This window comes from Diceros bicornis, chromosome X (assembly GCF_020826845.1).
Source record: "Diceros bicornis minor isolate mBicDic1 chromosome X, mDicBic1.mat.cur, whole genome shotgun sequence".
NCBI lineage: Eukaryota > Metazoa > Chordata > Mammalia > Perissodactyla > Rhinocerotidae > Diceros > Diceros bicornis.
Genome location: NC_080781.1, coordinates 109,064,992 through 109,087,839, shown reverse-complemented (window position 1 = coordinate 109,087,839; position 22,848 = coordinate 109,064,992). Strand labels below are relative to the sequence as shown.

At 38.3% G+C, this 22,848-nt stretch overlaps 1 long non-coding RNA gene across 1 annotated transcript in view; it reads left to right on the top strand.

The window, feature by feature from the left end:
- The first annotated feature begins 2,614 nt into the window (after positions 1-2,614).
- LOC131401359 (uncharacterized) overlaps positions 2,615-22,848 on the top strand; it is a 61,297-nt gene continuing 41,063 nt past the window's right edge. Inside the window, exon 1 of the long non-coding RNA XR_009217662.1 lies at positions 2,615-2,784. This is a non-coding gene — a long non-coding RNA (uncharacterized LOC131401359). The remainder of the gene's footprint in view (positions 2,785-22,848) is intronic.

Below are 22,848 nucleotides of genomic sequence, written 5' to 3'. Positions count from 1 at the left end.
CTGCTCTTGAGGAGTTCACAAGTAGTGGGTGATGGTTCTTAAATATAAGTAACTACAGTACAATGTAATAGACGCTCCAAGAACTATATGTATAATGAACTACGGTAGCCCAGAGGAAGTGGTTATTTCTGCTTTATGGTGAGTCAGAAAGGGTTGACATTTGAGCTGAACCCTGAAGGACAAGTGTAATTTTTTTAGGTGGAAAAGGAGAAGGAGAAGAGGCATTTCTGGTAGAGGAAACAGCATGAATGTATGTCCTATATATTCATTCAATACGTGCTTACTATGTGTCCAGCATTGTACTGGGTATGGAGTTTTAAAAGGCTCTTAGTTTTGTGGGAGACAGATACATAGACAGATAGTCACAATAAGAATTATGTAGAATACAAAAGTTATTCTTTACTAGAACAGTCAGTTCACTCAATGAAGATGTCCTTTTGGCATAGAAGCTATATATGCACAATGCTAAATAGTCTTCCCCAAATTTGACAAGTTTCTCAAAATGTGTTTATGCTTCGGTTTGTAGCAGATTTTTTTCCTTTCCCCAAGGCATTTCTTCCTTGTTGAACTGAGGCGGGGGGATTGGTTTAATGGTCAAATCGTAGTACACAGTTCACTATTTGTTAATTTACTCAGCAAGCATTTATTGAGGGCCTATCATGTGCCACATATTGTCAGACCTTGGGGATACACAGAGAGGTAAAACAGAATCTCTCCTTTTAGAGAGAGCTGTGATCAAATGGGCTCACCAGCACACAAAAATATAATTATAATGCAATGAACTGAAAACTGTGATAGAACTTTACATTCTGTATTATAGGAGGATGCATGAGAGATGCTTAACCCAGCCTGTGGGGAGAAGGTACCAGGGAAGATTTCCTGGAGGTGATGGTACCTGAGCTGAGTGTTAAATAATATGTAGGAATTAGGCAGATGAAGGGGGTGGGAGTGGCTGAGGCTTTCTTAGAGGGTAGAGCACCAGCAGAGGCAGAGAGATGACAAATGGTATGGTGCAAGTGGACTACAAGCAATTTTGTTACCACATGAAATTGGGGTTCTCTTGCCTAATGCCCATATAAAAGCCAATTATTAGGACATCAGCTTTTGGGAAAAGAAATCAGCTTTATTGCTAGATCAATCTGCAAGGAGACAGGGGCATATGCTCTCAGATCTGTCTCCTGGATCTATGGCTTGGGGCACAATTTATCAGATGAAGGACAGGGTGGTCTGAAGTGTGGAAATAGATGATTGGAGGTAAGGAGAAGTGAAGTAATTGATGATCTGCCCAAGCGTAGTCAAGCTTCATGGCTCTTTGTAGGACACATGTTCACAAAATGGTGGTGTTACCATGATCTGAAGATGGAGTTTTTAGCTCCTTGGCATGAAAAAGGTCACTTATTGAGCATTTGCACAGGCCAGTTGATAGGTTGGTGGTCTTAACCAGCCTGAACTGGACAAGGGGTCTCAGTTCCTGAAAAACCGCTCTTAATTACTCTGTTGATAAGATGGGGTCAGTTGAACTGGTCCTGGAGGGCCCGCAGTTACAGTTTGAATGCCAGAGCATGAAATGCAAGGCAGCGAGTGGTGAGGAATTAGACTAGAGAAGTAAGAAGAGGCTGGATCATGGACAGCCTTGCATGCCATCTTAAAAAGTTTGAACTTTATCCTGCAAGTGAAGGGGAACCACTGGGAAATTATGTGGTCAGATGTGCATTTACAGTCATTATGTTAGCTGTGTTGAGGATAGATTTGAATGGAAAAATTGTAAAAAAGCAAATCAAAAAAACCGCCAACAATATTGAGATAGGATTGGCATGGAATCTAAAAGTACATGGTATCTTTGGGGAGTAGTTTCGTGGGCTAGAGTGGTGCATTGAGGGAGATTTGGGGACATCATAGCAGAAACTGAAAACAAAATAGATTATGGCCAAACTGTGAAGAATGTTGATTTCCAAGCTAACCAAGGAGCTTGAACTTTATTTGGTAGGCACCAAGGAATTTGAAATAAATGTGTGTCATGATCAGATTTGTGTTTTAGGAAGATGATTCTGCTAACAGCAAGATGAATCATAGTTTTAGGGAGAGCTAAATGATATTATCAATAGAGACAATTTCCCAGGGGTGTTTGGAAATTAAGAGTAAGTTGGGGAACTGTGATATTGTGACTTATAGGAGATATATGTTTGGTCATTCAGATGACCAAAATATAATTTTCGTAAATACCTGGTTTTCATCCATGGTTCCTGGCTCACCATTCCCAAAACCCTTGGAATTTCCTGAATGATAAGAGCAATTGGAGCATCTTTTGTCATAATATTTGGTCTCTTGTCCTCAGTTCCTGAAATTGCTTCAATGCCAGAAAGGTGAAATGAGTGTCTTGTTATTCATAACAAGCCCCTTTCCACCACAATTGACTTTATGTTAATGAGGTGGCTTTTGGAAAGCACCAAAGGATGGGGACTGGTTGCCAGGGGAACCAACCAAGAGTAGAAGGGTGGGACTGAAAGTTCCCTGAGTTCCTGGGAGGGGAGAGGGGCTGGAGGTTGAATCAATCACCAATGGCCAGTGATTTAATCAATCATGCTTATGTAATGAAACCTCCATAAAACCCCAAAAGGACAGGATTCAGAGAGTTTCCGGGTTGGTGAACACATGGAGATATTGGGAAAGTGGCACGCTTGGAGAGCATGGAAGCTTCTCGTCCTTTCTCCATACCTTGCTCTGTGCATCTCTTCCGTCTGGCTCTTCCTGAATTATATCCTTTCATATTAAACTGGTAATCTAGTAAGTAAACGGGTTTCTTGAGTTCTGTGAGCCGCTCTAGCAAATTAATAGAATTGAAGGAAGGAATCATGGGAATTTCTGATTTATAGCCAGTCAGGTCAGAAGTACAGGTAACCAACCACCTGGACTTGCAATTGGCATCCTGAGTTGGAGGGGGTTTTGGAACCTCCAATTTGTAGCCAGTTGATGAGAAGCACAGGTAACAACCTGGGCTTGTGACTGGCATCTGAAGTGTGGAGGTGGGGGTCAGTCTTGTGGGACTGAGCCCTCAATCTGTGGAGTCTGATGCTATCTCTGTGTAGATAGTGTCAGAATTTAGCTGAATTGTGGGACACCCAGCTGGTGTCCCAAGCATTGCTTGGTGCTGTGGGGGGGAACCATCCACCCTCCACACATTGAAATTGGGAGCAGAGCTCCACATAGGAATGCTTTGGGCCTTCAGGGTCTATCTTGTACGTTCTGAATCATAATAGTGTGATCAACTTTATTGTAATTATGTGTTTAATATCTGTCTACCCTCTCTATACCCTAAACTGGGAGGACTGGAACCATGATTGTTTGGTTCATCATTGCATCCTCACCCTCTCTCACGGTATATGGCATATAAACAGTGCTCAGTGTTTGTTGAATTAACTCATCTTTGATCTGGGCACATGTTTCACAAATGTGGGTGTGTAGGAGGGTAGTTTTCCAGATGACTGTGAGAGTTACCTGTAGCAGAAGTGCATCACTTATATATGGGCTTCTCTCATTAGAGATATGGAAGGTCCTTCAGAAAGTATCCATCCTTCCATTTGCTTTCTGTCTCTACAAAGGATGCCCTGGGTAGCTCTGGACCTCAGCCATGCATTGCCCTACTTAATTGCTCTACTTAATCTACTTCTTCTGCTGTCCCTATTGTATTATTGTAATGCCACATGATGCTAGGTGGATACAATTTTTTAGGCCAGGGGATCTCTTGGGGGCAGGGGCAGTCTCTGGGACTCCCTGGTATTCTGGCTTATGTGATAGGGCATCTAGTTAGTGATCCCACCTATATTGGATGTGAAACAAATATCTCTACAAATACTGCCCTCCATTTGTCAAAAACTGAGTTTTCTGATTTGTCTAATTACTTGATCCAATGGTGTTTTGACCTTAGTATTACAGGGACTTGAGGACTTTGAAGAAGTAGTATGTCTACAGCTAGAAGACAGGAATTCCTGTTTCCACGCTATATTCTTAACTTCAACCAAAGCCAGTTTCCTTAAGAAGTGGGTACAGGAGTAAAGTAGTATATTTTTGGAGGAAACACGATTAATGGCTCTCTCCATAGAATTGGAGGCTGGTTTTAAGAACCTTAGCGCCTGTTGGGATAGGGTAGGCAAGGATAAAGGCAGAAGTAAACAGGGATTTCAGTTGCTGGCATGGTGTGGCTGCATCTAGGGACTATATAAAAGCCTTCCTTCTTGAGTAGTTCTATTAGTAGGGTTATTAGGAAGGAGGCGGAAAACTGGGGAAACTCCAGTAATTGGTTGATGTCCTTAATAGTTCAGGGGGTTTTCCACTCCAAGATAATTGATAGTTTGTCCATCATCCTGAAGATATCTCCACCAAAGAGAACTTGTGCTTTGTACTTCTAAGCTTTCTAAAATAAACATCTCTGGGTTGGCTCAGGAATGATTCTGTAATAGCTGAGATGCAGGGAGTTCTTCCAGACTAGTGCAACTCTGGCCAGGAAGTTGTGAGGAATCCCAGTGATTGGTCTTTGGAAAATGGTCAGGGTGTTCGACACAGGGCAGTGGGCATTGTCAGATATTCTACCTCTCCAAGACACATCTGGAAGGTCCCTTTCTATTTACCATTCACCAAATCCAGATAAGTATGTGCCTAGGAGATTGAACTTTGGTTAGACCTAGGTTCCTCAGGGTTGGTGTAGTCAGAAAATAAAGGAAGTTTATAGTGGTCACTTACAGTTACTACATTGAAGCCACAGTTTTCTAGAAAATCAAGAGTTCTATATTTTTCTTCTTTACAAGGAACATCAGGACATTATGACAACTTGTTAACCATTTGGGAAGTAAAGAGCCTTACCTCACCTCTTGCACCAAAATAAATTTCAAATATATTACTTAAATGAAAACATTAAAACATAAAGGTGCAGAATAAAATGTAGATACATATTCATATAATCAGCCCTTCTAAGCATGAATTTTAAAAATTCTGAAAAGCAAAAAATACCGTAAATGAAATTAAAAGACAAATGGTGAACTTGGGTTAATATTATATAAAGAGCTCTCATAAATCAATAAGGAAAATGTAAAAAGATGAGTAGAATAATGGGCAAAGATCATGAAGAGGAAATTCACAAAAGAACAAATAAACATCGAAAACTGTCAACCACTAATACTCAAAGAAATACAAACTAAAAGATTGGGATAACAAGATTTTGCACAAGTTGGCCAATTTTAGTGCCCACTGTTGAAGGACTATGGGAAAGGACGTCTCATATACTGCTACTGGGAGTTTAAATTGGTACTATATTTTGTAGGATAATTCAGTAACTAATATGTATTAAGGCATTAAAATGTGTGACATGGATATTTTTTGAAATACCTCTCAATGTGTTTCCTTTTTGGTAATCTGATAGCTTTCCATCATATGTCCCCAGGGAATGGAGAGAGTGCATGCCACCTTGAGAAGGAAGGGACATTTTGTCTTGTCCAAGTAGGAAGAAAAAGTAAAATATAGAACTTTCTGGTTCCTAGAGGGGGCTGCCTAGGAAGAAGGAGGTGGTCCCAAATAAGTTTGGGAGATTCTTAGAGCAGTAGAACCAGTTCTTTTGCATCCCCAGGTGCAGGCTGGGAAAATAGTAAGCTCCCCTAGGGAAGTATCATGTCCAACATGATGCCACCCAGATATGAGGTTAAAAATGGCATGATGGGGCCGGCCCCGTGGTGTAGTGGTTAAGTTTGACATGCTCCGAGTCAGCAGCCCGGGTTCGCGGGTTTGGATCCCAGGCACAGACCTACACCACTCATCAGCCATACTGTGGTGGCAACTCACACACAAAACAGAGGAAGATTGGCACAGGTGTTAGCTCAGGGCTAATCTTCCTCAAGCAGAAAAAGGAAGATTGGCAACAGATGTTAGCTCAGGGCAAATCTTCCTCAGCAAAAAAAAAAAAAAAAAAAGAGAGAGAGAAAAGAAAAGAAAAAAGAAAAAGGCATGATGGCATAGTGAGTTGTAAGAAGGAAAAAAATTATCTCCTAGTTTCCCATGGGCCAAAGATTGGCATAGCTGGGATCTGGACTATGTTCTGGAAAGTTAGTGGGACATGGGCCAGCTTACTCTCCAAATGAGATGACACCAAGCAGATGCTATGGGTGACCACCCTCTAGAGATGAGTCGTAGGGACTGTAGTCATGCCTGTGTAGGAACTCCCATACCAATAAGCTGTGATGAGGGTGCCACATGATAGAGCCAAGAAGGTTGACATTATTAGTCTCAGAGACTAGAATAGGTAAAGACACCAGCACCAGCCCTCATGGACTTCAGAAGATAATCCAGAGACAACATGGAATGAAAGGACAACAGAGACCCAAAGGACAGCCAATGGCCAGGGTTCCACCCTCAATTGCCATGAGAACATCTTGGGAAAGAGAAAGGAGAGAAATCTTGAAAGTCTGAACATTTACCCAAAGGCGATTATTTGAAATAGAAAAACATTATTTTTTAAACTTTGAGTTAATGATATCTTTAATTGGCAAGTTTATATCTGCATGCTTCCTGTATCGTCCAGAGGGATAGGAGTTTTTGAGAAACCTTACATAGAAAAAAATAAAGAAGCTACACATATTTGCTCAATATGAACTGTAAAGTATAAATTTCATGTTTGTATTCTTTAATCCAGCCATTACACATCTAGTAGTTTATTCTAAAGAAATAATTGGACAAGAGTCCAAAGATACACACTCATATACATAACACACACACAGTATATATAACCAAATGTTCATCATAGTATTGTTTTAATAATTGAAAAACTAGAAACAGCCTAAATGTTTATCATCTGAGGAATAGTTACATTATAATAAATCTACACAATGAGTATTTATAACTCTTACTTTAATAACTCTTTGGAAGATGTGGTATATACACAGTGGAATACTACTCAGCTATAAGAAACGATGAAATCCAGCCATTTGTGACAATATGGATGGACATTGAGGGTACTATGCTAAGTGAAATAAGTCAGAGGGAGAAGGTCAAATACTGGATGATCTCACTCAAAAGTAGAAGATAAAAACAACAACAAACACATAGAGACAGATTGGATTGGTGGTTACCAGAGGGGAAGGGGGAAGGGAGGAGGGCGAAAGGGATGATTAGGCACATGTGTGTGGTGATGGATTGTAATTAGTCTTTTGGCGGTGAACATGATGTAATCTATGCAGAGATAGAAGTATAATGATGTACACCTGAAATTTATATGATGTTATAAACCAATGTTACCATAAAAAAATAACTCTTGGGCCGGCCCCGTGGCTTAGCAGTTAAGTGCGCGCGCTCTGCTGCTGGCGGCCCGGGTTTGGATCCCGGGTGCACACCGACGCACCGCTTCTCCGGCCACGCTGAGGCTGCGTCCCACATACAGCAACTAGAAGGATGTGCAGCTATGACATACAACTATCTAGTGGGGCTTTAAGGGGAAAATAAATAAATAAATAAAATCTTTAAAAAAAAAAAAACTCTTTGGTCACTACAAAGAATAAGAAATCTATATGTGTTGGAATGGGAAAGACTTTTAGATCATATTGTTAGGAGATAAAATCAGTATGAAGAATATTATGTATAGGGTAATCTCATTTATGTACAAGTATATAGTGATCTATATTCACAGGGAAATATAGCCATATTCTATAGGAAAATAAAGATTATATGACTATACATATGTGATCCTATTTTTTAAAATATGTATATATAATACATAACTTATATGTGTATTTATATATATATATATATACATAGAAGAAAATCTCAAAGTATCTGTACCAAATTGTTAGCAATGATTATGGATGGTGAGATTAAGTACAATTTTTGCTTTGTTATTTATACATTTCTCTATTGCCTGATGCTTTCCCCCATTGAGCTAATATTTTTATAATTAGAAAAATCAACAAATTTATTTCCTTTAGAAAATAAAAATGTATATATTTAGTGACATGAAAAAATATTTTTATTTTTTTTCAATTATTTTATTGAGGTCATAATGGTTTATAACATTGTGTAATTTCAGGTGTACAGTATTATCAGTTTCTCTATAGACTGCATTGTGCTCAGCACCAATAGTCTAATTTTTATGCATCACCATATGTGCCCCTTTACCTCTTTCGCCCACCCCCCAACCCCCTTCCCCTCTGGTAACCACTGATTTGTTCTCTTTATCCATGTGTTTCTTTATCTTCCATGTATGAGTGAAATCACGTGTTGTTTGTCTTTCTCTGGCTTATTTCACTTAACATCATACCCTCAAGTTCTATCCATGTCGTTGCAAATGGGATGATTTTGTCTTTTCTTATGGCTGAGTAGTATTCCATTGTGTATATATACCACATCTTCTTTATCCATTCATCAGTTGATGGGCGCTTGGATTGCTTCCATGTCTTGGCTATTGTGAATAACGCTACAATGAACATAGGGGTGCATAAGTCTCTTTGAATTGTTGATTTCAAATTCTTTGGAAAAATACCTAGTAGTGGGATAGCTAGATTGTATGGTATTTCTGTTTTTAATTTTTCGAGAAATTGCCATACTGTTTTCCATAGTGGCTGCACTAGTTTGCATTCCCACCAGCAGTGTATGAGGGTTCCCTTTTCTCCACATCCTCTCCAACATTTGTTTTTTGTCTTGGTAATTATAGCCATTTTAACAGGTGTAAGGTGATATCTCATTGTAGTTTTGATTTGCATTTCTCTAATGATTAGTGATGTTGAACATCTTTTCATGTGCCTGTTGGCCATCTGTATATCTTATTTAGAAAAATGTCTGTTCATATCCTCTGCCTATTTTTTGATCACTTTTTTTTTTTTTAGGAAGATTGGCCCTGCACTAACATCTGTTGCCAATCTTCCTTTTTTCTTTTTTCTCTCCAAAGCCCCAGTACATAGTTGTGCATCATAGTTGTAGAGTTGTAGCTCTTCTATGTGGGACGCTGCCTCAGCATGGCTTAATGAGCGGTGAGTATGTTCGCGCCCAGGATCCGAACCAGCGAACCCCGGGCCACCAACGTGGAACACGTGAACTTAACTGCTACACCACCAGGCCGGCCCCAGGTTGTTTGTTTTTTGTTGTTGAGTTGTATGAGTTCTTTATATAGTTTGGAAATTAACCCCTTGTTGGATATATGATTTGCAAATATTTTCTCCCATTTGGTGGGTTGTCTTTTCATTTTGTTCCTGGTTTCCTTTGCTTTGCAAAAAATTCTTTATTCTGATGTCGTCCCATTTGTTTAGAAAAAATATTTTTAATATATTAATATAGTAAAGCAGATTACTAAAAAAATATGTGATTTAATATTCGTTTTTACAAAAATGAGTATATGTGCATATAAACAGGATATATGTCAAAATATTAAGAGTGGTTATCTCTGGATCTTGGGATTAGCAATGACTTTTATATATTTTTCTTTTTTGGTGAGGAAGATTGTCCCTGAGCTAACATCTGTGCCAATCTTCCTCTATTTTTGTATATGGGATGCTGCCACAGCATGGCTTGACGAGCGATGTGTAGGTCTGCACCTAGGATCTGAACCCTCGAACCTAGGCTGCTGAAGTGGAGCATGTGAGCTTAACCACCACGCCACCGGGCAGCCCCAATATATTCTTTTTGATTGACCATATTTTCTAATTTCCCTCTAATAAATGTATTTTGTGAAATTAAAGGGGAAAAAAAGCACAAAGTACCATAAAGTTCCAGGTTCTTTGAAGCAGAGCTAGAGTATCTGGTTGGCAGATTTTAGACAGTTGTTGCTGTGTCCTGCTGGGAAAATGTGGTGGTCATGCAGGACTGGCTACCTAATTGGCCAGGCCCAATGCAAAATGAAAATGCTTTTTTCAAAAGCAAGAAAAAATTGCTGTTAAATGTACTTAAATATAAAGCTGTTTTCTTTCTTCCACATATCTTCTCTGCTCACATGCATGATCCATTGTCCCATTGAACTTCACTTACAAAATATAAGTTCAAAGATAAAATTATTATTATTATTTTTCTTAATAATTTTATTGTATTTATCTTTTTCCCCAAAGCTCCAGTAGATAGTTGTATGTCATAGCTGCACATCCTTCTAGTTGCTGTATGTGGGACGCAGCCTCAGCATGTCCGGAGAAGCGGTGCGTCGGTGCGCACCCGGGATCCGAACCCGGGCTGCCAGCAGCAGAGTGCACGCACTTAACCACTAAGCCACGGGGCCGGCCCAAAGATAAAATTATAAAAAATTTCAAGATGCCAATAGCACAGCATTAAATCAAGCACAGGCCCTTCTGAGTGGGAGCCCTGTGTGACTGTATTCCCTTGAAGCTGGCTTTGTGGTCACTAAGAGGGGGAAGCCTGATTCTGGATACCATTGGCCAGAGACACTCATGAAACTATGGCACTCTTTCTTCCTACTAGCTGCAGAACGATTTGGAGTAACATGCTTAGTTGGGATTCAGGTCAGGTCTCTCTGGTCCAGGCTCTGGTATGGAAAGCTGATAGTTTACCTGTGTATGTGTCTGGAATCCATTTCTACCTATCCTGACTTCCACTAAGGACTAGTGTTTGTTAGAAGTACAGTGTTGACCCAACCAATTGTCCCTTTATTTGCAGGCTATGTGGTTTCCTAACAGTGACTGCGATTGTGTATTAGACAAACAAAGGGACCTGTGCCACCAATGTTTAGTGAGAGATTTAGCCAATTCTATCAACTTTCTCATCCTCACTTTGGAAGTAGTTCCTGAGCTTTGACTTCAGCCTCATGCAAAAATCTGTTCTGAAAGCCTTGCTACTTTGTAACTTGGCACTCCTTACCCCAGTTCTACAACATTCCATGCCAGTTTCTGACAAGCAGGACTGGAAATTCCCCCAAGTCCAAGCAGCTAGTGGCAGTTTCCCTGGTTAGCAGTTCTGGCTCAAAAAGATGAATGCAGGCTGCTGGGCAGGGATGGGAGGCAGAAATGACAGGAGCCCCTGGGTTGAGGACCTGCAGGGTGAGGATTCTGTAGAAATGGGATGGGGGCACTAGAAGGGTAAAGAATTAGAAAAGAGGTTGGGGAAAGGGAAAGGTGGTTGAAAAGGGGAGTGTGAAGAGGATACAAGGACTCTCAGAGGTCTAGAGAAACCTGCCCAATTTTATTTTTGAGGATATATTAAATAAATACCAAGCAAAGGTTAAAAATTGTGGTATATTTTAAATGTACACAGTTAACAAATTAATCTTTTTTCTTAACATGGACAATATTATGCAATATAATTGTTCAGAATAATTTCTAGGTTTGTACAAAATGAGGATTTATAGTATGCTATGTGGGCAGTTACTGATAATGAGACACAAGGTTAAAGTTATATGATGAATGTGTTTTTAAAATTTTTTGCTTGTGGTAAGATATACATAACATAAAATTTAGCATCTTAACCAATTTTAAGTGTACAGTTTAGGAGTACATTCACATTGTTGTGCAACCAATCTCCAGAACTCTTATCCTCTTGCAAAACTGGAACTTTATACCCATTAAACAACTCATTTCCCCCTCCCCTGGTTAACCACCATCCTACTACCTGTTCCCATGAATTTGATTACTTTAGATACCTCATATAAGTGGAATCGTAGAGTATTTGTCATTTTGTAACTAGCTTATTTTACTTAGCATAATGTCCTTAAGTTTCATCCATATTGCTGAGGAAGATTAGCCCTGAGCCCTGAGTTAACACCTGTGCCAATCCTCCTCTACTTTATATGTGGATCGCCGCCACAGTGTGGCCGAGGAGTGGTGTAGGTCCGCACCCAGAATCTGAACCCACGAACCCAGGCTGCCGAGGCAGAGTGCACTGAACTTAATCACTCTGCCATGGGGCCAGCCCCAGTTTCATCCATGTTGAAAGACATCTGGGTTATTTTCCAGTTTTTGACTGTTAGGAATAAAACTGCTATAAACATTTCGTGTATAGGTTTTTCTGTGAACATAAGTTTTCATTTCTCTGGGATAGATGCCCAGGAGTATAATTGCTGGGTCATATGATAGTTGCATGTTTAGTTTTCTAAAAAACTGCTAAACGATTTTCCAGAGTGGCTGTACCATTTTACATCCCCACCAGAAACATGAGCAATTCAGTTTCTTTACATCCTCGCCAGTATTTGAGTGTTGCCATTATTTTTTATTTTAGCCCTTCTGATAGATGTGTAGCAATATCCTGTTGTGGTTTTGATTTCCATCTCCCTAATGGCTAATGATGTTAAACATATTTTCATGTGCTTATTTGTCATCTGTATATCCTTTTCAGTGAAATGTCTCTTATGTCTTTTGCCCATTTTCTGATAGATTGTGTTTTTACTGTTGAATTTTGGGAGTTCTTTATACATTCAAGATATTAGGCGTTTGTCAGATATGTGGTTTGTAAATATTTTCTCTCATTCTGTAGCTTGTTTTCATGTTCTTATCTGGATCTTCCAAAGAGCAAGTTTTTCATTTTGATGAAGCCCAACTTACCAATTTTTCCTTTTATGGATCCTGCTTTTAGTGTCAAATCTAAGAACTCTTTGCTTACGCCTGCTTCTTAAATATTTTCCCCTGTTTTTTTCTAAAAGTTTTATAGTTTTACATTTAAATCCCTGATCCATTTTGAGTTAATATTTATATAAGGCATGAGACTTAGATTTTCATTTTTTGCTGATGGATGATCAATTGCTTCAGCATCATTTGTTGAAAAGCCTCTCTTTCTTCCATTGAATGCTTTTGCACCTTTTTGAAAAATTGGTTGGGGGGCCGGCCTGGTGGCATAGTGGTTTTAAGATCACGTGCTCCACTTCAGCGGCCTGGGGTTCGCAGATTTGGATACCGGGTGCAGATCTACGTACCACTTATAAAGCCATGCTGTGGCAGGCAGCCCACATATAAAGTAGAGGAGGATGGGCACAGATGTTAGCCCAGGGCCAATCTTCCTTAGCAAAAAGAGGAAGATTGGCAACAAATGTTAGCTCAGGGCTAATCTTCCTCGCCAAAAAAAAAAAAAAAATTGGTTGGACATATATATGTGGGTCTACTTCTGGGGCTTCTATTTTGCTTCATTGATCTATATGTCTATCCCTCTGCCAATATTACACAGTCCTGCTTACTATAGCTATATAATAGGCTTTGAAATCTGGTAGACTGATTCCTTCCACTTTATTCTTTTTCAAAATTGTTTAAGCTATTCTAGTTGCTTTGTCTTTCTATATAAATTATGGAATAATCTTGTCTATATCTATTAAAAAATCTCGCTTGGATTTTGATAGGAATTGCATTAAGCCTGTATATCAGTTTGGGAAAGGATTAACTTCTTTACTGTGTTGAGTCTTCCAATCCATGAACATGGTGTGTCTTTCCATTTATTTAGATCTTTGATTTCTTGTATGAGGCCTTTTGTAACTTTCAGCATGCAAGTCCTGTACATGTTTTGTTAGATATACATCTAAGCATTTCATTTTGTTTTTGAGTGATTTTAAATGGTATTGTAGTTTTCATTTTGGTGTCCATGTGTTCATTGCTAGTATATAGAAATACAATAGATTTTTATGCATTTATCTTGTACCTGAAACTTTGCTGAACTCACTTATTAGTTCTAAGAGTTCTTTGGTAAATTCCTTGGGATTTTCTACATAGACAGTCTTGTCAGCTGCAAATAGGGACAGTTTTATTTTTTCCTTTCCTATCTCTATGCCTTTTATTTCCTTTTCTTGTCTTATTGCACTGGCTGGAATTTCCAGCACTATGATGAATAAGAGTGGTGACAGCAGATATCCTTGCCTTGTTCCAGATCTTAAGAGGAAAGCATCTAGGTTCTCACCATTAAGTATGATGTTAGCTGTAGGATTTTTGTAGATGTTCTTTGTCAAGTTTAGGAAGCTCCCCTCTGTTCCTATTTTTCTGAGATTTTTTTTTTCTCATGATTGGGTGTTGAGTTTTGTCAAATATTTTTTCTGAATTGATATGATCATGTGATTTTTTTTCTTTAGCTTGTTAATATGGTGGATTACATTGCTTGATTTTTGAATACTAAACCAACATTGCATCCCTGGAATAAACTCTGCTTGTTCAGTGTATATTTCTTTTTATGTGTTACTGAATTCTATTTGCTAAAATTTTTAAGAATTTTTGCATCTATAGTCATAAGAGATATTGGCCTATAGTTTTCTTTTTTTGTACTGTATCCAGTTTTTGTATCAGGGCAATACAATGATTTAGGAAATGACCCTCTTTTTTTCTGGAAGAGATTGTGTAGAATTGGTATTAATTCTTCTTTAAATGTTTGGTAGAATAGTCCAGTGAAACTATCTGGACCTGGAGATTTGTTTTTTTAAATTGAGTCTTTTAAGTTTTTAATTAAATTTCCTTATAGTTGTAGTGCTATTCAAATGATCTATTTCATATTGGATGAGTTGTGTTAATTTGTGTTTTTCGAAGAATTGGTTCATTTAATCTAATTTGACAAATTTATGTGTAGAGCTACTCATAGCATATCCTTGTTATCCTTTTGATGTCTGCAGGGTATGTAATGTAATGTGTGTCTTTTTTTCTTTGTCAATCTTACTAGAGGTTTGTCAAATTTTTAATCTTTCTAAAGGAGCAGCTTTGTTTCATCGATTTTTTTTGTATTGTTTTTCTGCTTTCAATTCATTGGTTTCTGCTTTTATCTTTATTATTTCTTTGCTTTTACTTTCTTTTGATTTATTTTCTTCTTTTGCTAGGTCCTTAAGGTGGGAAATTGGATTATTTATTTCAGACTTATCCTTTTTTCTATTGTATGCAATTAGTGCTATAAATTTCCTGCTCAGCACTGCTTTATCTGTGTCCCACAGATTTTGATGTGCTGTGTTTTCATTTTAATTCATTTCAACATCAGTATCTTTTTATTTCCCTTGAAACTTCCTCTTTGATCCTTGAATTGTTTAGAAGTATATTGCTTAGTTTCCAAGTGTTTGGAGATTTTCTTGCTATCTTTCTGTTATTGATTTCTAGTTTGATTCCATTGTGGTCAGAGAACATACTCTGTATGATTTCAATTCGTTTAAATTTGTTAAGATTTGTTAAGCTTGGGGTAGGACCTATCTTGATATATGTTCCATGGGTACACAAAGAGAATGCGTATTCCGCTTTTAGGTGGAGTGTTCTATAAATGTTGATTAGATTGGTTGATGGTGTTGTTGAGTTCTACTATATCGTTGCTGATTTTTTTGTCTAGTTCTGTCAATTATTGAGAGAGGGGTGTTGAAGTCTCCAGCTATAATTGTGGATTTGTCTATTTCTCCTTTTAGTTCAATCAGTTTTTGCTTCACATAATTTTGCAGCTCTGTTGTTAGGTGCATACACATTTAGGATTGCTATGTCTTGGTGGATTGATCCATTATATAATATCTTATGTCTCAGTTCCATCATTTGGCCCTAAAATCCATTTTATATTACACTCTATATATGTATTATTATTATTTATGTATTAATATATATTTAATTTAATATACAATATGTAAAAGATAATTATCTATTATATATAATAACACATACATATTTCTTTCTTTTTTTTTTCCTTTTTTTTTTTTTTGTGAGGAAGATCAGCCCTGAGCTAACATCCATGCTAATCCTCCTCTTTTTGCTGAGGAAGACCAGCTCTGAGCTGACATCTATTGCCAATCCTTTTTTTTTCCCTCCCCAAAGCCCCAGTAGATAGTTGTATGTCGTGGTTATACATCCTTCTAGTTGCTGTATGTGAGACGCAGCCTCAGCATGGCCAGACAAGCGGTGCGTCGGTGCACGCCTGGGATCCGAACCCGGGCCACCAGTAGCAGAGCGCGCGCACTTAACCGCTAAGCCACGGGGCCGGCCCTCACATATATATTTCTAATGTATATTAACATATATATTTTCTCTATACATATTCTGGCATTAATGTAGCCATTCTTGTTTTCTTTTGATTAATGTTTGCATGATATAACTTTTTCCATCCTTCTACTTTCAACCTAACTATACTGTTATATTTAAAGTGAATTTCCTGTAGAAAGCTTATGTTTCTTAATCCACTCTGCCAGTTTATTTTTTAATTGGTACATTTATACCATTTAACTTTAATGTAATTATTGCTATTTTATAATTAAATCTGCCATTTTATTTTTTGTTTTCTTTTTTCTTTCTCTTATTTCTTTTTTCCTGCCTTTCTGTGGGTTACTTGAAAATTTTTAGAATTCCATTTTAATTTATGTGTAGTGATTTTGAATGTATCTCTTTGTGTAGTCTTTAAAGTCATTGCTCTAAGTATTATATATACATAACTTATCACAGTCATTGCTCTAAGTATTATATATACATAACTTATCACAGACTATCAGTGTCTTCATTTTACCAGTTCTAGTGAGATATAGAAACTTGACCTCCTTTTATGTCTTTTTACACTTCCCCATTTACAATATATTTGTCCTAAATATTTCCTCAACATACATTTAGAGCTACATCAGATAGCATTATAATTTTTGATTCCATTGTCCAACATAGTTTGAAAGTCTCGAGAGAAGTAAATTCTATTTACCCATATTTTTGCTTAACATATTCTTTCCTCCTCTCTGATGTTCCAAGATACCTTTTTTAGCATTGTTTTTTCATTTAGAGAACTTCTTTAAGCCATTCTTTTAGGGAAGGTTTTATTAAAAACCATTCTTTTAATGCAGCTGGTGACAAATTCTCTTAGTTTGCCTTCTCTGGGAATGTCTTGATTTCCTCTTCATTCCTGATGGATATTTTCTCTGGATATAGGATTTGGCTTGACAGTGCTTTTCTTTCAGCATGTGAAATATATCATGCCGCTTCCTTCTGGCCTGCATGATTTCAGATGAGAAATCCACTCTCATTCAAATTGTGTTTCCACTTCTTGCTGCTTTCAAGATTTTTTTTGTAATTAGTTTTCAGAAGTTTGACTATGATGTGTCTAGGTGTGGAATTTTGAATTTATGTTTGGGATTCACTCACTCCTTAAATCTGTAGATGTATGTCTTTTGCCAAATTTGAGAAATTTCCAGCCGTTATTTCTTTGAGTACTTTTAAAGCACTGCCCTTTGTCTCCTCTCCTTCTGGGACTCTGATGACATGAATGTTATCTTTTGTTATAGTCTCAGGAAGCTCTGGTCATTTTCTTTCCATCTGTTTTCTCTTGTTCAGATTGAGTAATTTTCATTGTTCTATCTTTGAATTCACTGATATTTTTTTCCTCTGTCCCTTTCATTCTGCTGTCTAGCCCAGTCATTGAATTTTTACATTTCAATTATTGTATTTTTCAATTCCATTTGGTTCTTCTTTATATTGTCTACTTCTTTGCTAAGATTTTCTGTTTTTTTCACTTGTTTCAGCCATGCTGGTAATTGCTTGTGGAGGCATTTTTATGATGGCTGTTTTAAACTTTGTCACATAATTCTAAAATCTCTGTCATCATGGTGTTGGCATCTGTTGATTCTATTTTTAATTCAGCTTGATATCTTCCTGGTTCTTGGTATGTGGACTGGATTTTATTGAAACCTAGACATTTTTGGTGTTATGAGATTCTAGATCTTATTTAAACTTTCTAAAAGCTGCCTTCCTCTGACACCACCGTGGCAAGGGAAGAGGGCACTGCCTTGTTACTGCCAGGTGGGTTGTAGGAGTTCAGGTTCCCCACTTGGCCTGTGTCAGACGCTTGTGGGAGAGGGTTTGTTCCTTGCTAATGCTGGGTGGGAGTAGGAATTCTGGTTCTGCCAGGCCTCCCCTCATACCTCCCTAGCTGCTCACCACATAGTCTCCAATGACACCTTTAGTGGAGGTAATGAGTGGTCTCATTACCACTAGGCAGTGGTGAAAGTCTTAACTCTCCACCAAGCATCCTCTGATACTACCCCAGCAGGGAGGGGGAGGGCTGCTTTGTTACTGCCGGGCTCCCCATGTAATTTGCACTTCTACTTTTGGTGGCAGTATCTCTTATTATCACCTATCAGAAATGAAAGACGTGCCACCCTACTCAGCCTTCTCTGAGATCACTCTGGAGAGAATATTGAGAAGCCTTGTTACAGCGTGGAGAGAGGATAGAAGTCTAGGCTCCCTACATGCCCTTTGCCAATGAAACAGGGATAGGGCCCCAGTTTTTTCTGTAATGTTTGGCTGCAGCAGAGTAGTTTTGTCTAAAAGTTTTCTGTCTTCCTAGGTTGCCCCTTTGCTGGTACTTTGAGATAAAGAGAGCAGTTTTTTCTTAGGGCTTTTTGTGTCTGCACCCATTGTAGTTTCTGGGATGCCAGCCTCTTAGACTCTAAGTCGGGCATATATGAGGCAAAAAGAATACCCAGGGAACTCACCATCTTGTTCTTCGTTGGGTCCCAAGATCCCTAGCCTGTCTGCCTTCTTCTGTCTACCTTTCAGAGCTTTCGTATGTTTGTTTTATACATAATGTCCAGGGTTTTTAGTTATACTTATCGGGAGTAATAGGAAAATGTACATCCAGCCATCCTTCTGGAAACATTTGGATTTATTTTCACTCTCTTATTGTATGTCATTTGTTCTGCTTGTTTCCATTTCCGTTTTTCTCCTTTCCTTTCTTCTTTGGCTTGATCAAGGCTGTTTCGTTTTAATTTGAGATTTAAACATTTTTTTTTCTTATACTGTTACTCTTAAATTTCTAACCTGCATACTTTACTGAATAAAATCTCTTTACTAATAAAGTAAACATTTTCTGCCTTCTTCCAAAACAAAACAAGAACTTTAATTTCACTCAACCTCCCCCCATTCTACTTCTTACTGTTGTTCAGTAGTATACCTCCCTCTTATCCAAATTATACATCGTTTTTCTTGTTTGATACAGTCAGTGGCTGTTTGGCTTTGACCACATAATTTCTAATTTCCTTCCAAGTCTTTCCTTCTTGAATGTCAGCCCTTCCTTTGGGGTTCATTTTTCTTCTTTCTGAAGTTTATTCATTAGAATTGCCTTTAGTGAGGCTCTGTTGGTGAAACTTAGAATTTTCATTTGTCTGAAAATGTTTTTATTTTGCCCTCTTTCTTTTTCTTTTTTCTTTTTTTTTGGTGAGGAAGATTAGCCCTGAGCTAACATCTGTTGCCAATCCTCCTCATTTTGCTGAGGAAGATTGGCCCTGGGCTAACATCCGTGCCCATCTTCCTCTACTTTATATGGGACGCCTGCCATAGCATGGCTTGATGAGCAGTGTGCAGGTCTGCACCCAGGATCTGAACCTGCAAACCCCGGGCCACCAAAGCAAAGTGTGTGAACTTAACCACTATGCCACCAGGCTGGCCGCTGCCCTTGTTCTTGATAGATAGTTTTGCTGGTTACACAATTTCAAATGGACAATTATTTTCTCTCAGCAAGCAGTTTGAAGATATTATTTTATTTTATTCTGGCTTTTATTGTTGCTGTTGAGATGCCTGCTGTCAGTTTGTTTTTCCTTTTCTTTTTTTTTAATTTTTTTATTTGTTTATTTATTATTCCCCCAAAGCCCCAGTAGATAGTTGTAGGTCATAGCTACACATCCTTCTAGTTGCTGTATGTGGGACGCGGCCTCAGCATGGCCGGAGAAGCAGTGCGTCGGTGCGCGCCCGGGATCCAAACCTGGGCCGCCAGTAGCGGAGCGCGCGCACTTAACCTCTAAGCCACGGGGCCGGCCCTGTTTTTCCTTTATAATAATCTATCTTTTCTCTCTGGCTGCTTTAAGATATTTTATTTGTTTTTGATATTTGACAGCAATGTGTTTAGATTTGTGTGAGATAATAGAAAATAATATATATTGATCTCTGCCACTGGTCCCAGGCACAGAGCTCTTAAAGCGCTTGTAAATTTCCTAAGTGATAGCAGTAGGAGCATCTCTTGTTCTAATATTTGTCTTTGACTCCATCCCTGACACAGGACTCCTAAAACCCTTGTAAATTCCTAAGTGATAAGAGCACTACGAGCATCTTTTTTTCTACTGAGGTGACTCTGGGTGGGCTCCTGGGTGGCTCCTGGATGAGGGTTGGTCACCAGAAAGACCAAGTCATGATTAGAAGCTTGGACTTTTCAGCCCCAGCCCCCATCTTTCAGGGAGCAGAGAGGGGCTGGAAATGGAGCCAATAACTGACCATGCCTATGTGAGGAAGCCTCCATAAAATCCCAGTAGTAGGGGGTTCAGAGAGCTTCCAGGTGGGTGAACACATCCACGCCAGGAGGATGATGCACCCTAACTCTATGGGGGCAGAAGCTCCTGCGCTCGGGACCCTTCCAGACCTTGCCCTATGTATCACTTCATCTGGCTGTTCATCTGAATCCTTTATCATATCCCCTGATAAACTAATAAATGTACGTAAGTGTTTCCCTAAGTTCTGTGAGCCACTCTAGAAAATTAATCGCACCTGAGGAGGGGGTCATGGGAACCTCTGATTTGTAGGCAAATCAGACAGAAGTTGTGGGTAACCTGGGGACCTACTACTTGTGACTGGCATCTCAAGAGGGGTAGAAGCTATTTTGTGGGACTGAGCCTTTAACTTGTGGGATTTAACACTATTTCCAGGTAGATAGTATTAGAATTGAGTTAAATTATAGGACACCTAGCTAGTGCCACAGAATTGCTCGGTGTGGGGAAACCTCCACACATTTGGTGGTCAGAGGCGTTGGAAGTGAAGTGTTCCGTGTGAGTATGGTGTATGTGCAAAAACACCCAGGGCTATTGAAGCGTTAATATCTGCTCACTGTTCTGCTACCAGCTTTTTTTTTTGTTTTTGACTTCTGGAGATTTCCTCTTCTCTCTTGCTAGCTGAGTTATGTTGTATGTCCAAAAAGATTAAAAATAAACCTACAGAATTTCTAGGTATTTTGTAGTACGAGATTTTTTAGGAGATCTAGTCCTCCATATTCCTGGAAATGGAAGTCCAAAGATCTTTCCATCCCTTCATTTGTCTCTGAGACTGTATGTATGGCTTTATTCTAGGTAACATTTAAGAGTTAAGTTTAAGATAAAGTTAAGCGTTACTACAGTTGAAGGCTCAGTGAGAACATTAGGCTGGAGACAACTGGCGCTCCTGGTCCCCTGAAGATAAGCCCTGGGGTTGAGGACTGGAGAGAGGTGGTAAGGAGTAAGGTGAGCAGAGTTTGCCTTCCCTTCAGTTTTTTGATTTCCCTTGTTTCCTTTCTGACCTTTGATAGCTGTGTAAATGTTGGGCACATTTTTAAGATGTCTTTTAGCCTGAGTTTCATCATCTGTCCAATGAGGATAATAGTCTGATAGGATAATAATAATTTTGTAGTGATGTTGTAGAATTAGGTGAGATGACGTGTATAAAATGCTTGGCCCAGTGCGTAGCACAAAAAAAGGTGTTAAAGAAATGTTAGTTCCTTCCTTTCTCTTTTGTAGCATCCTTTTCTTTTCCCATTTCCATTTGCCAGCCAACACTTAGGCAAGATGGGACTGGGACTGGGTGGAAGAGATAGTAGGTAGTGGTAGGCAATGTAGAAGTGGACAAAGGGGAGCTAGAAGAGGAGGGCCTCAGTGATACAGGAAAGGAAAGGGAACTGTTGACTTCCACCCTAATATAATAGGGCAGCCATTCATATGTGATTTGGGGACATAGAATCAAAGACCACCTCCTTCTGTGGCATCTGAAATAGTCTGGTAATTCTTCTGTTTTTCAATCTCATGCAATTTTAGCTTATCTATGATTCTTAGAAAACATGCATCAAAGGGAAAAAGGAGAGGATGGGAAAGAAAAGAGTCAGACTTAAATCACAACTAAAAGATAAGAGGATATAATTCCTATTACTTAGAATAAATGGAGTGTAGATTTGATGACATAAAAATGCTTTCTGGAATTTCATTAATTGGAAAAATAGTTTTCAGAGGAATAACTTATCAGCTTCAAATTATTGGCTTTTAGTTTAGATCAAAAAAATCTTACTCTATGTAACAGGCAATATAAATGAAAACAAAATATACATCTGTTTAGCATGATATGTACTGTAGTATTAAGGTATAATACTAAGGATTAAAAGTAGAGTTTCAATCTCATTTTTTAATTTATGAGTTTCTGGGATAGAGTTAGATTTTATAGTAATTTATATAGGCTTGCTTCATGGTTTAATTTTAACTGTATATTACTGATCCTAATTCTCAAATGTCAGAGACTTAGATTAGAAACCCAAAGAGGATTTAAATTATGGGCTTCTGCTGGTTTTCACTTGCCTGATTTACCAATTGCAGTAAAGCATGAATTATAGCCTTGCTATTCTCTGGAAGACCATGACTAATAGTAGAAATAATAATAATTGTAACCACCTCTAAATCAAGAGAAACAGCATAAAAGCAGTAACTGATTTGGGATGTGGAAGGGAGATTTATTTCTTTTGGATTGAGAGTGAGAAATAGGTAATTGGCATATAGTTTAGGAGAAAAGATGTAGAACTAGTTTTTTGATAATCTGTCAATTATTAAAGAGGGACTTTGAGAGACCTTATAGAGAAGAGAGATTATTTTGGAAAGGGGGTAGTGGTGGGAAGGACCTGTGTGTAATTCAGAGGAGGTTAGGATTCAGTTCAATTGGCTAGTATATATATTTTTTTTAGTATATCACTCAAAAAAGAGTCAAGGATCATTGTTGTAGAATCTCTATTCTCTAATATGACTTCTCAACTATAAACAATAATCTGCAATATCAGTATTAGGTGTATTAATATATTTAGTTACAATTATGTTCTCTTGAATATAGTATAGAATGAGGATTGCTATTCTTAGCTGTGTGAGAAATTTTTTTTAATTCTATTTATTTATTTATTTATTTATTTTGGTGCGGAAGATTGGCCCTGAGCTAA